Source organism: Onychomys torridus, chromosome 2, assembly GCF_903995425.1.
Source record: "Onychomys torridus chromosome 2, mOncTor1.1, whole genome shotgun sequence".
Lineage (NCBI taxonomy): Eukaryota > Metazoa > Chordata > Mammalia > Rodentia > Cricetidae > Onychomys > Onychomys torridus.
Genome location: NC_050444.1, coordinates 149357237 through 149369344, shown reverse-complemented (window position 1 = coordinate 149369344; position 12108 = coordinate 149357237). Strand labels below are relative to the sequence as shown.

Below are 12108 nucleotides of genomic sequence, written 5' to 3'. Positions count from 1 at the left end.
CAGAGGTAATAATAGCAAGCCATAGCAGAAGCTGGGTGGTGGTGCACGCCTTTAATCCCAGCACTTGGGAGGCAGAGCTAGGTGGATCTCTGTGTGGTCAAGGATACAGCCAGCATAGAGACACATGCCTTTAATCTCAACACCAACCATAGAAGACCTGGAAATCTGTACAGACAGGCAGTGACGAGGAGGCCATGTGGTTGCGTTTACAACCAATGAGAAGGCAGAACAAAGTCTATAAAAAGGAAAAAAAAAACACAGGAAGTAGGCCTCTTGTGGAGAGGAAAGACAGCAGCAGCAGTGAAGGGTAATGTTTTCAGCTCTCAGCTATTGCTCTGACCTCTTAGCTATTAACACTGTATTTGGCTCTGTGTTTCTTATTTAACAGGACGGTTACATCTACAGGAGCTTGCATGAACTACATGAACACTCTTCTACTGATCTGTTTTAGTCTAGAAAATACATTAAGAGATGGTTTGGTAGTTAAATGAATTGGTCCTCAGGACTCATACTGAGTGGGTCACAATTGCCTTGACTCTAGCTCAGGGGATCTAATGCTTTCTTCTGCTCTTCAGGAGCACCAGCTCTCATGTGCACATACCCACATACAGACGCTGACACACACAGACACACTCCTAAACTACAGCTGGCTTTGGTGTCACAAACCTGTGACCCTGGTACAGGAGGATCAGTGAGTTGGAGAATTCAAGGCCAACATGGGCTACATAGTAAGAAACTGTCTCAAAGGCCTCCCCTAAAAAATTAAAAAACAACAACCCACCAGGGTTTGGAGAGATGTCTCAATAGTTACAAGTCCTCTTCCAGAGTTCAGTTTCCAGCACCCTCGTCAGTGGATGGAGCTCATTATCAAAAAAGCAGAAAACCAACCAACCCCCACCCCATACTCAAAAAATTAAAATAAAAAACCACCCAAAATATTTCTTAGAAATGAACACAGCCGGTTGGGGATTTAACTCAGTGGTAGCGCACTTGCCTAGCAAGCGCAAGGCCCTGGGTTCTGTCCTCAGCTCAAAGAAAGAAAAAGAAAAAGATAAAAGAAAAGGGATGAACACAACACCAAATGTTAAAATGTGGCTTATATGAATTAATATTTACGGAGGCTGAACTTACAATGGAGAGGAGGCACACATCTCACTCCCCTTCAAATATATCACAATCTAGAACTCCTGTTTCTACCTCCCAAGTGTTAGGATTTCAGTGATCCACCACAGGCTCAGTTTAAAGCTGGGGATAGGGATCGAACCCAGGGCCTTCTCTATGCTAGATAAATACTCAAACAATGAAGCTATATCCACAGCCTTTTAAAAAAGGTTTATTTTATGTGCATGAGTGTTTTGGCCTGCGTCTATGTCTGTGGACTATATGCATACCTTGTACCCTCAGAGGTCAGAAGAAGGCATTGAATCACCTAGAACTGGAGTTGAGGATGGACATGAGCCACCATACGGGTACTGGGAATTGAACCTGGGCCCCGTGCAAGAACAATGTATTAGTTAGGGTTCTCTAAAGGAACAGAACTGAGAGAACAAAAATATCAAAGGGACATTTTGTTGTTGTTTGTTTTTCGAGACAGGGTTTCTCTATGTAGTTTTGGTGCCTGTCCCAGATCTCACTCTGTAGACCAGGCTGGCCTTGAACTCACAGAGATCCTCCTACCTCAAAGGGACATTTATTAGAGTGGCTTATAGGCTGTGGCCCAAGCAATGCTTGTCTCTGGACAGAAAGGCCAGGGATTCACAAGTCTACATGTCTCAGCAGTCCCACTCTCGTGCTGGAGTCCTGGAGGATTCCTGAAGAGTTGGTGATCTGCACTGGAATTCTGGACAAGTAGGCTCTAGTACCCTTGAAGGGATGCTTCAGCAGTAGATAGATGAACCTGCCAGTGGGAGTGAGGACAAGCAGGTGAAATGCAAAAGCCCCCTTCTCCCACGTCCTTTCGTATAGGCTGCTACCAGAAGGTATGTCCCAGATTTGGGGTAGGTCTTCCCACCTCACATGATTGAAGCAAGACCACCCCTCATAGGCGTGCCCAGCTGCTTGGGTTTTTGGCGATTACAAATATAGTCAAGTTGGCAACCAAGATTAGCCAGCACAAGCCTATAAGGGCTCTTAACCACAGAGCCATCTATTTTGAGAGACCTCCTTACCGGATGCATCAGTTTACACTCCCATCAACAGAATAAGGGGTTCCCTGGTTCCTGACCTGCATTTGCTGTCACTTGTTTCCTTCTTGTCTTGTTTGTTTGTTTTGTTTTGAGACGGGGTCTCACTATGTAGCTTTGGTTGGCCTAGAGCTCCCTATGCAGACCAGACTGGCCTCAAACTCATTTTGCCTCTGCCTTCCAAGTGCTGGGATTAAAGTAAACTACACCCCATCCCACCCCCTTTCTTTCTTTTAACAATGTAGCCCTGGATGACCTGGAACTTTCTATGTAGACCAGTCTTGCCTGGAGTTTACAGAGATTTCCTGCCTCTGTCTCCTCGGTGCTGAAATTAAATGTCTGTGCCACCACTCCTGGCCCTTCATTTTGTTTTCTGTGGGAGTCTGTGGGAGTCCAGCTCTGACCTATTGAAGAGGGGAATGGGGAAATATTAGGTAGAAAAACAGAAAGAGATGATAAGAAAGACAGAGACACAGGATAGCTTTGGGAGGGCCCTGGGTCAATCCCCAGGCACCCAGTCCTTTATTCCAAAGGGCTCTTTATACAATGCGAAGGGGTAAAAGACCTCCCCCTATCAAGATCAAAGTACAATGTACAGCCAAGTGTAGACCCTTTAAAACAAGCCCAGATTCTCTGACCTTGAGTAAGGTCTTACTAGGGAGCCTCTGTGGACTCCCACAGTATTCTTGATAATAGCCATTCTGACCAGCATGAGATGAAATCTCTAAGTAGTTTTGTTTTGTTTTCTGAGACAGGGTTTCTCTGTGTAGCCCCCTTTGGTCTGGACTTCACTCTCTAGACCAAAATGGCCTCGAACTCAGAGATCTATCTGCCTCTGCCTCCCAAGTGCTGGGATTAAAGGTGTGTACCACCATATCTGGCTTCTAAGTAGTTTTAATTTACATCTTCCCCATGGCCAAGGATGCCCAACACAGTTTAAAATACTCATTGACTATTTATATTTCTTGAGAACTGTCTGTTTAACTCATTGGTCCATTTACTGATTGTCAAGTTGTTGTGTGTGTTTTCCACTGAGGCTTTTAACATTTTTTGTTTTGTCAGAGGACAACTTTGTAGAGTCCATTCTATCCTTCCATCTTTATGTAGGTTCTGAGGATCAAACTGAAGTAGCCAGGCTTGTGGTAAGCACCTTTATGGGCAGAGCCACATTGCCAACCTGGTTTTACTGTTGTTGGTCTTGGTTTTTTGAGACAGAGTCTCTCTGTGTAACATCTCTGGCTGTCCTGGAACTGACTGTGTAGACCAGGCTGGCCTCAAACTCAGAGATACACCTTTCTCTGCCTCCCGAGTGCTGGGATTAAAAGTGTGTGCCACCATCACCTGGCGTGTGTGTGTGTGTGTGTGTGTGTGTGTGTGTGTGTGTGATTCTGTACATATTCTAGACATTAAGCCCCTATCTGAAGTATTGCTGGTGATCATTTCCTTCTGTAGTGTATCTAGCCTATCTGCTAGTTTCCTTGCTTTGCATACAGTCCCACTGGTCAATTCTTAGCATTGTTACCTGCACTATTAGGGTTTTTATTCAAAAAATTCTTGGCCACGTCTCTATCTTGGAGTGTCTTAACTCCTTGCCTATGGAGGGCCCAGCTGGGGTGGTCTCCTTCCCAGAACAGTGACAATTTTCTTGGAAGCCATTCTTATAATTTAGTTTGCTGCAATTAACTACATTGGGTGCAAAAAAAAAAACAACAAAAAAAAAAACAAACAAAAAAAAACCCCAAAAAACAAAAACAAAAACAAACAAACAAAAAACAACCAAAAAACCAAAAAACGTGTGAAAGGACATCAGTGCCACCGGACTGTTCCACAGGGCAGCTTCCTGGGAGCCAGCCAGATCCTGTCAAGATGAGCTTTGCTGTTTCCCACAGGTCCTCTCCCACCTCTTATCTAGTCAGCATGGCTGCCTCATGCCTGCTACAAGCCCTTTTACTTGCTGTCTCTCTAGTGTCCCCAGCCTGGCCACCTCAAGCCAGCATTTACTTTAGCTGACGGTTTTCACTGTTACAGAGGCAGGGGGATCAGCAGTCTGAGATGGTATCTCAGGAGTCTCAAACAGGGAGGTTAGAGAGGTGGCTCAGCTCTAAGAGCACATACTGTTCTTGCAGAAGACCCAAGTTCAGTTCCCAGCACCCATACTGGGTAGCTCACAACTGCCTGTAACTCCAGCTCTGAGGATCTGACAGTCCCTTCTGTCTTCCTCAAGCACTTGTACCCCCACAGAGACACACCCATAATTAACAATAAAATAAAAAATCCACCCCCAAACAAATAGACAACACCAGCAAAAAACCAACCCCCACCCCAAACCTGAATAATCTCAATATTTTCAAAAAGTTTGTGAGGAATTGAGCTGGGCGTGGCAGTTTATGCCTTTAATCCCAGCACTCCAGAGGCAGGCAAATTTCTAAGTTTGAGGCCAACCTCAACAGAGGCCAACAGAGCAAGTTCCAGGACAACCAGGGATACAAAGAGAAACCCTGTCTCAGAAAAAAAAAACTTTTTCCAACATCAACCTCTGACCTCCTCCACATGCATGTATGTGCACCTGTATACACACTTGAGCCCACATACATGTGAACACACATACACATGAAAACAAACACATGAAAAGAAGAAAAGTTAAATATATACATATATATACCTATTATATAATTATATAATCTTACTTATTTACACAATTGAAGAGCATAATCAGATTGTGTACCACCTGTGTTGGTAAATACTGACTGTCAACTTCCCAAGACCTCGAAGCACTGAGGAGACAAGACTGGGTGTGCCTGTGGAGGATTCTCTAGATTAGGTTACCCGAGGTGGGAAGACCCCCCACACACACACTGTGAGGGTCTCATGGGTTGGGATCCAGGACTGAGGAAAAAGGAAAAAGCAATCATCAGAAGCATTCATAGCTCTTGGCTTCCTTTCAGTGAACATGATATAAGCTGCTGCTTCCAGCTCCTGCCTCCAAGACTCCCTGTTGTAAGATATTTTGTTTGTGTTCTGACAAATCAAGCTTGCCTGGCCAGGCGATGGTGGCACACGCCTTTAATCCCAGCACTCAGGAGGCAGAGGCAGGTGGATCTTTGTGAGTTTCAGGCCAGCCTGGGCTACTAAGTGAGTTCCAAGAAAGGCACAAAGCTACACAGAGAAACCCTGTCTTGAAAAACCAAACCAAACCAAACCAAACCAAACCAAACCAAACCAAAACAAACAAACAAACAAACAAAAAAACCCCAAAAAACCTAAAAAACAAACAAAAAACAAAACTGTACCTGGAGCTCAGACAGTGGAGCTAGCCACTAGTTAATCATAGAAGCCAGGCAGTGGTGGCTCACACTTTTGATCCCAGCATATGGGAGGCTCAAGCCTGTAATCCCAGCGCTAGGGAGGTGGAGACAGGAATATAAGCAGTAGAGACAGGATCTCGCCCATTCAGTCTGAGGATTTGCAGAGACAGGACTGACCCATTCGGTCAGAGGATCCAGAGAGGGAAGAAGTGACTGTGGCTTTGATCCTCTGATCTTTCAGTTTTACCCCAGTATCTGACGCCCAGTTTTTAGGATCGAGCTTCATCTCCCCAGCATGATGGACTGCACCCTCAAACTGTACGCCAGAAGCAACTCTTTCCTTTAAATGGCTTTTGTCGGGGGTATCTGATCACGGAGAAAGTGACTCAGACAATACCCAACACCAGGGTGTAGTTTACACAGATTACGACGTCAACTGTGCTCTCTGGATGTGTTCAAATCATATGCAGTGGCCTCAAACATGGCAGACAGCCGATGGTCTTCAGTGAGTAGTTACTTTATAACGAGAGCAGAAAGCATTGAGAGATAAATTTGGATTTTATGATTGGAAGGGCCCTGGGAGATTATCTGATTCAATTTCCTCACTTTTCCAGTGAGGAAAACTGAACTGTGGTAAGGGACAGGAACTGGTTTTGATCTGGGTAGGACCGTGACAAGAGCCGTATCCAGAGGCTCTTTTTGTTTTTGAACACATTTGCCCCCCACTTCCATCACTCCTTCCTTCCTCCTGTATATAAAAGCGTGTGTGTGTGTGTGTGTGTGTGTGTCTGTGTGTGTGTGTGTGTGTGTGTGTCTGTGTGTGTGTGTGTGTGTGTGTGTGTCTGTGTGTGTGTGTGTGTCTGTGTGTGTGTGTGTGTCTGTGTGTGTGTGTGTGTGTGTGTGTGTGTGTGTGTGTGTGTGTGTGTGTGTGTGTGTGTGTGTGTGTGTGTCTGTGTGTGTGTGTGTGGGATTGTGTGGACACACACACGTCAGAGACCACTTGTCGGGGCCAGTTCTCTTCTTCGTCTATGTGGGTCCTAGGGTTAGTAGCAAAACCCTTTCTTACCAAATGAGCTTCCTTGCCAGCCTTCCACTTTTTAGTTTGTTTGTTTGTTTGTTTGTTTGTTTGGTTGGTTGGTTTTTGAGACAGGTTTTCTCTGTAGCTTTGGAGCCTGTCCTGGACTAGCTCTGTAGACCAGGCTGGTCTCGAACTCACAGAGATCCACCTGCCTCTGCCTCCCGAGTGCTGGGATTACAAACATGCGCCACCACCACCCGTCCCACCTTACTTTTGAGACAAGGTCTCTCATGGAACCCTGAGTTCACAGATTCTGCAAGACTGGCTGACCAGCAAGCCCCAGGGATCTCTCCTAGGATTACAGCAAGCTGCCTGCTGACTGAAGCCATATGCCTAGGCTTTTCCCTGCCTTTCTTTTTATAAGTCAGGCTCATCCTGTAGCCAAGGCTGGCATCTCCACAAAGATGAGGATAACCTTGAACTCTTATCCTCTGCTGCTGAGTGCTAGGATTAACATGTGTGTGTCAGTATGCCCTGTTTTGTTTCTGCCTGTGGTGCGTTCGTGTGTGCATGCATACGTGTGAGGGTCTCACTATGTATTCACTATGTAGACCAGGCTAGTCTGGAGTACACAGAGATCCTCTCCTGCCTCTGCCTCCCAAGTGCTGGGATTAAAGGTATGAGACATATTTCTACTTTTCTTGTTTTTTGAGACAAGGTTTCTCTGTGAAACAGTCCTGGCTGTTCTGGAACTCACTCTGTAGACCAGGCTGGTCTTGAACTCACAATGTAATCCTCCTGTCTCTGCCTCCCAAGTGCTGGGATTAAAGGCATGAAAGGCATGCACCACCACCTCCTGGCTCATTTCTACTTTTTAAAAGAGTTTTGCCATATAGACTAGATTGGGCTTGAATCTGAGGCAGTCCTGTTTCTGTTCTGCGCCCCCCCCCCCCAAGTTTTGAGACTATAGGTGTGTACCACCAAGCCTAGCTTCTTTTGGCCTGTGATCCCAGCACTTGGGACGCAGAGCCAAGTGGATCTCTGTTAGTTCAAGGCCAGCCTGGGCTACCAAGTGAGTTCCAGGAAAGGCACAAAGCTACACAAAGAAACACTGTCTCGAAAAAAAAACAAAAACAAAAACAAAAAACAAAACCTCTAGGCCAGGTGGTGGTGGTGGTGGTGGCACACGCCTTTAATCCCAGCACTGGAGGCAGAGCCAGGCAGATCTCTGTGAGTTTGAGGCCAGCCTGGGCTAGAGTGAGTTCCAGGAAAGGCGCAAAGCTACACAGAGAAGGCCCTGTCTCAAAAAACAAAAACAAACAAACAAACAACAACAACAACAACAAAACCTCTATGGGGTTGGGGATTTAGCTCAGTGGTAGAGCGCTTGCCTAGCAAGCGCAAGGCCCTTGATTCGATCCTCAGCTCCACATTAAAAAAAAACTCTAAAAAGCCAGGTGACTCGTACCTGTAATCCTAGCATTTGGGAGGTGGAGGTAGGACACTCAGGACCTTTCGCTGCTACATAGAGAGTGTGAGTCCAGCCAGGGCTACATGAGACCACACCTTAGACCACCAAACTAAATCTAAACCAACACCGCTACAGAAAAGGAATATTTATGGCTATTTCACCTCCTAGTCTAACTTTTGCCATGAACAATCCCAGGACATCTAATCAGAAAATTATTGTTTGGGGTCTTTAAAGTTTTCTGGCCACCTGTGCTAGCTTTTCTTAGGGTGAGCAATTGTCATCCAACAGCACCCCTGGAAAGCAGTTTTTCTGTTGCTGTCTTGATATTGGCTGGCAAGCCCCCTTGGTCACTAACCACCTCAGCCTGCCAGCGGCTAGCTTGGTCATAGTCTGCAAACAGTGTTTTCTGAGGGCCAGCTGAACTTGGAAGTTCTGATGGTGAATCGAGATACTGAATTAGATCATTCAGGATCGGATAGCCTGCGAGGGCACTAAGGGAGACTACCGGAAGCAGAGGTTGGGCAGTTAGTATCTTGGGCTTCAAATGAATAGCCCGCTATGTACTGCCAATTCATTTCCCTGACTTCCACAGCCAGCCAGTCATCAATAAATGGAGATGTAGGAGACATTATCCCCAGGGTGCTGCGGGGTAGCCAGGAAAAAACAAACCCAGGGAGCCTAGAGTTCTGGAGGGCTTGATCCTTTAGGATAGGGCTGTGTGGAAGACCTGAACTGGAGCCAGGCCTTGAATAATGAGTAACTGTGAGGCTCAGGGGTGGAACTGAAAAGCTTATTGGGAGGGGCAGACAAGGTGTGTTAGGGAAGGGAACTCTAAATCAGTGTGTGTGGTTTCCACAGTGAGGAGCGTGGCATGCGTCCCTGGTGCTGGACTAAACCGACGCAGAACTTGGGGAGGAAAGGGTTTATTTCAGTTTCCAGGTTACAGTCCAGGGTGGAAGAAAGCCAAGGCAGGAATCTGGAGGGAGGAAGTGAAGACTATGGAGGAACAGTGCCTCCTGGCTTGTTTCCTCCGACTGGAGCTCAGCCAGCTTTCTAAACAGCCCAGACTCCCTCCCCCACCCACCTGCCGCCGCCCGGGTGGCACCTCCCACAGTGGTCCTGGCCCTTGTACATCACTTAGCAATCAAGAAAATGCCCCCCAGACACACCCACAGGCCAATCTGATCCAGGCAGTTCCTCAACTGAGGCTCCCTCAGATTGACGCTGGGTTCAGCTGAAGCTAACAGAGATAACAGAAGGGCATTTGGTCTAGTTTAGTAAGGCCTTAAATCTGAAGCCCTGATAGTCAGACTTCCATTAAAATACATGAGATAACTAATTTATGAGGGGAAAAGGGGGAAAAAAAATTGAGACAGACTCTCACTGTGCAGCTCTGGCTGGTCTGGAACTCACACAGATCTGCCTGTGTCTACCTCCTGAGTGCTAGGATTAAAAGCATGTGCCACTGCACCATCAAGAAAAAAAAATTAGCTGGGCGGTGGTGGCACACGCCTTTAATCTCAGCACTTGGGAGGTAGAGGTAGGAAGATCTCAGTGAGTTTGAGGTCAACCTGGTCTACAAAGCAAGTTCCAGGACAGCCAGAGAAACCCTGTCTCAAAAACTACCCCCCCCCCCAAAAAAAAGAAAGAAAAGAAACAAAAAAGGAAAAAAAGAAAAAATGTAAAATTTATTTATTTTATTTATTTATGTATGTCTCTTATCTGTGGGAGCATATGTACATATATGTGTACCAGTGTACATGTATGGAAATGTATGGAGGCTAGCAAACGTATCAGCTCTCCAAGAGCTGCAATTACAGGAGTTGGTAATATGCCCTTTGTCACAGGAGTTCTGGCATTTGAATTCTGGTCCTCGTGGTGGTTTTTGCAGCACGTGTTCAGAATAGAACAGAAGAGACATCTCTCCATCCTGGTTTTTGTTGTTTTGAGATTAGGGTTTCATATAGTTCAGGCTGACCTCTAACTCACTTAGTGGACAAGGATAACTTTGAACTTCTGCTCTTCCTTCCTTCATCTTCTGAATGTCACCTATGACCCTTGGAAAACACAGATATTTACATTACAATTCCTAATAGTAGCAAAATCATACATATGAAGTAGCAATGAAATAATTGTGTGGTCAGGGGTCACCACATCATGAGGGATTGTATTAAAGGGTCACAGTGTTAGGATTGAGACCACTGCTCTCAAGATGCTGGCATAGCAAGTGTGTGCCACCCCTCCACATGACAAATTCTTGCTTTTGGTTCAAGGCACCATGGTTGCTTAGCTCTTTTGCTCTGGATCTGGGGTGGGGCAGTACACCATGCCTGGCATACACCGGAGGAAGCTGCTCACTTCCTGGCAGCCAGGGAGCAAAGAGATCAGGGGTGGGTACCTGGTCCCAATATCCCCTTCAAGGGCATGCCCTCCATGACTTAATTTCCAATCAAGCTCCACCTCTTAAAAATTCCACCATACTGGGTATGGTGGCAAGTAAATCCCAGTGCTCTGGAGGCACAGGTAGGCAGGATCTCTGTGAATTTGAGGCCGTGGGTGGTCTACAGAGTGAGTTCCAGACTAGCCATAGCTATACAGTGAGACTCTGTCTTAAAAAATAATAAATAAATAAACAAGAAAGAAGAAAGGAAGGAAGGAAGGAAGGAAGAAGGAAAGAGAAAGAAGTAAGCAAGTAAGTAAATTCCACCCACTTCCAACAGGCTGGAGACCAAGCCTTCAACCCCACGCCTTCAGCAGACCTTTGGGGTACCCTTACCTCAGCGGCTTTTGTCTTTGAAGATGAAAGGGATTCGTGAAAGGCTTCTGAGAAAGAATGTTAAAGTGGTTTCTAACCCTCATTCCCCCTTGAGTCAGCATCTTCTCACACTTGTCTGAGGTTGCACGGTGAGGCCTGTACATTGCCTCCTACCTGCTAATCACCCTTGGGGCCACCTCCTCCCGCGGTGCCCAGGACATCAAGAAGATTCTAGACAGCGTGGGCATAGATCAACTCAACAAGGCCATCAGTGAGCTGAATGAAAGAAACAGTGACGAGGTCACGGCCCAGGTTGGGAAGCTGGCCAGTGTGTCTGCTGGTGGGGCTGCGGCCCACTTCTGCTGCCTCTGCAGCTCTTACAGCGGCTCTGCCCTTGCTGCAAGCAGAGGCGGAAAAAAATAAAAGAAGGAAGAGGAGTCTGAGGAGTCAGATGAGGACATGGCATTCGGCTGGTTTAATGACATTCCTGCTCCTGTACACATAAGGCCTTTCAACATAGCTTGAGAAAAGAAAAGAATACTATGAAGACAGTATAGTACCCCACTCCAGTTAATCTTTGAATTTTAGACCATCCAGACGGAAGTGCGGTTGGGAGAAGAGAAGGCTGTAGCTACTTTTCTGACAAAAGCAACTCACGGAAGGAAGAGTCCATTTTGATTAATAGTTCTTTTTCTATTTTTAAATTTACTTTATGTGTATATAGTTATTTTGTCAATTTGTATGTCTGTGCACCATATACATGCCCGGTGCTCTCAGAGGCCAGAAGATGTTTGATCTCCTGGCACTGGAGTTATAGGTGGTTTGAGAGCCACCATATGGGTGCTGGGAATTGAACCCAGATCCTCTGGAAGAACAGTCAGTGGTAGGCACACTTTTCTTTCCCACCCGCCAGTTCCCAAATAACCAACATGGAGACTTAATATTATATATAAATGCTTGGCCCATAGTGCAGGCTTATTACTAACTAGCAGTTACAACTTAAATTAACCCATTTCCATTCATCTGTGCGCTGCCATGTGGCTCGTGGCTTTACCTGTCCTCCAGCATGCCTTGCTCCCTCTGCATTTCCTGGCAATTCTTCTGACTCCACCCTCCTTTTTCCCAGCATTCTCTTAGTCTGCCTCGCCTGCCCAATTTCTCCTGCTCAGCTATAGGCCACTCAGCTCTTTATTAACCAATGAGAGTAGTACATATTTACAGTGTACAAAGATTATTCCACAGCAGTCAGTGCTCTGGACCACTGACCCATCTCTCCAGCCCATATTCGGCTCAGAATTCTAAGCAATTTAGTCTGTCATGCTGGGGAAGGCATGTTGGCAGGAATATAAGGTTACACATTGTCATACAATGTGGGT

At 46.1% G+C, this 12108-nt stretch overlaps 1 pseudogene; it reads left to right on the top strand.

Annotated features, from left to right (window-relative positions):
- Positions 1–10303: 10303 nt before the first annotated feature.
- Positions 10304–11257, top strand: LOC118578008 (annotated as a pseudogene).
- Positions 11258–12108: the final 851 nt, after the last annotated feature.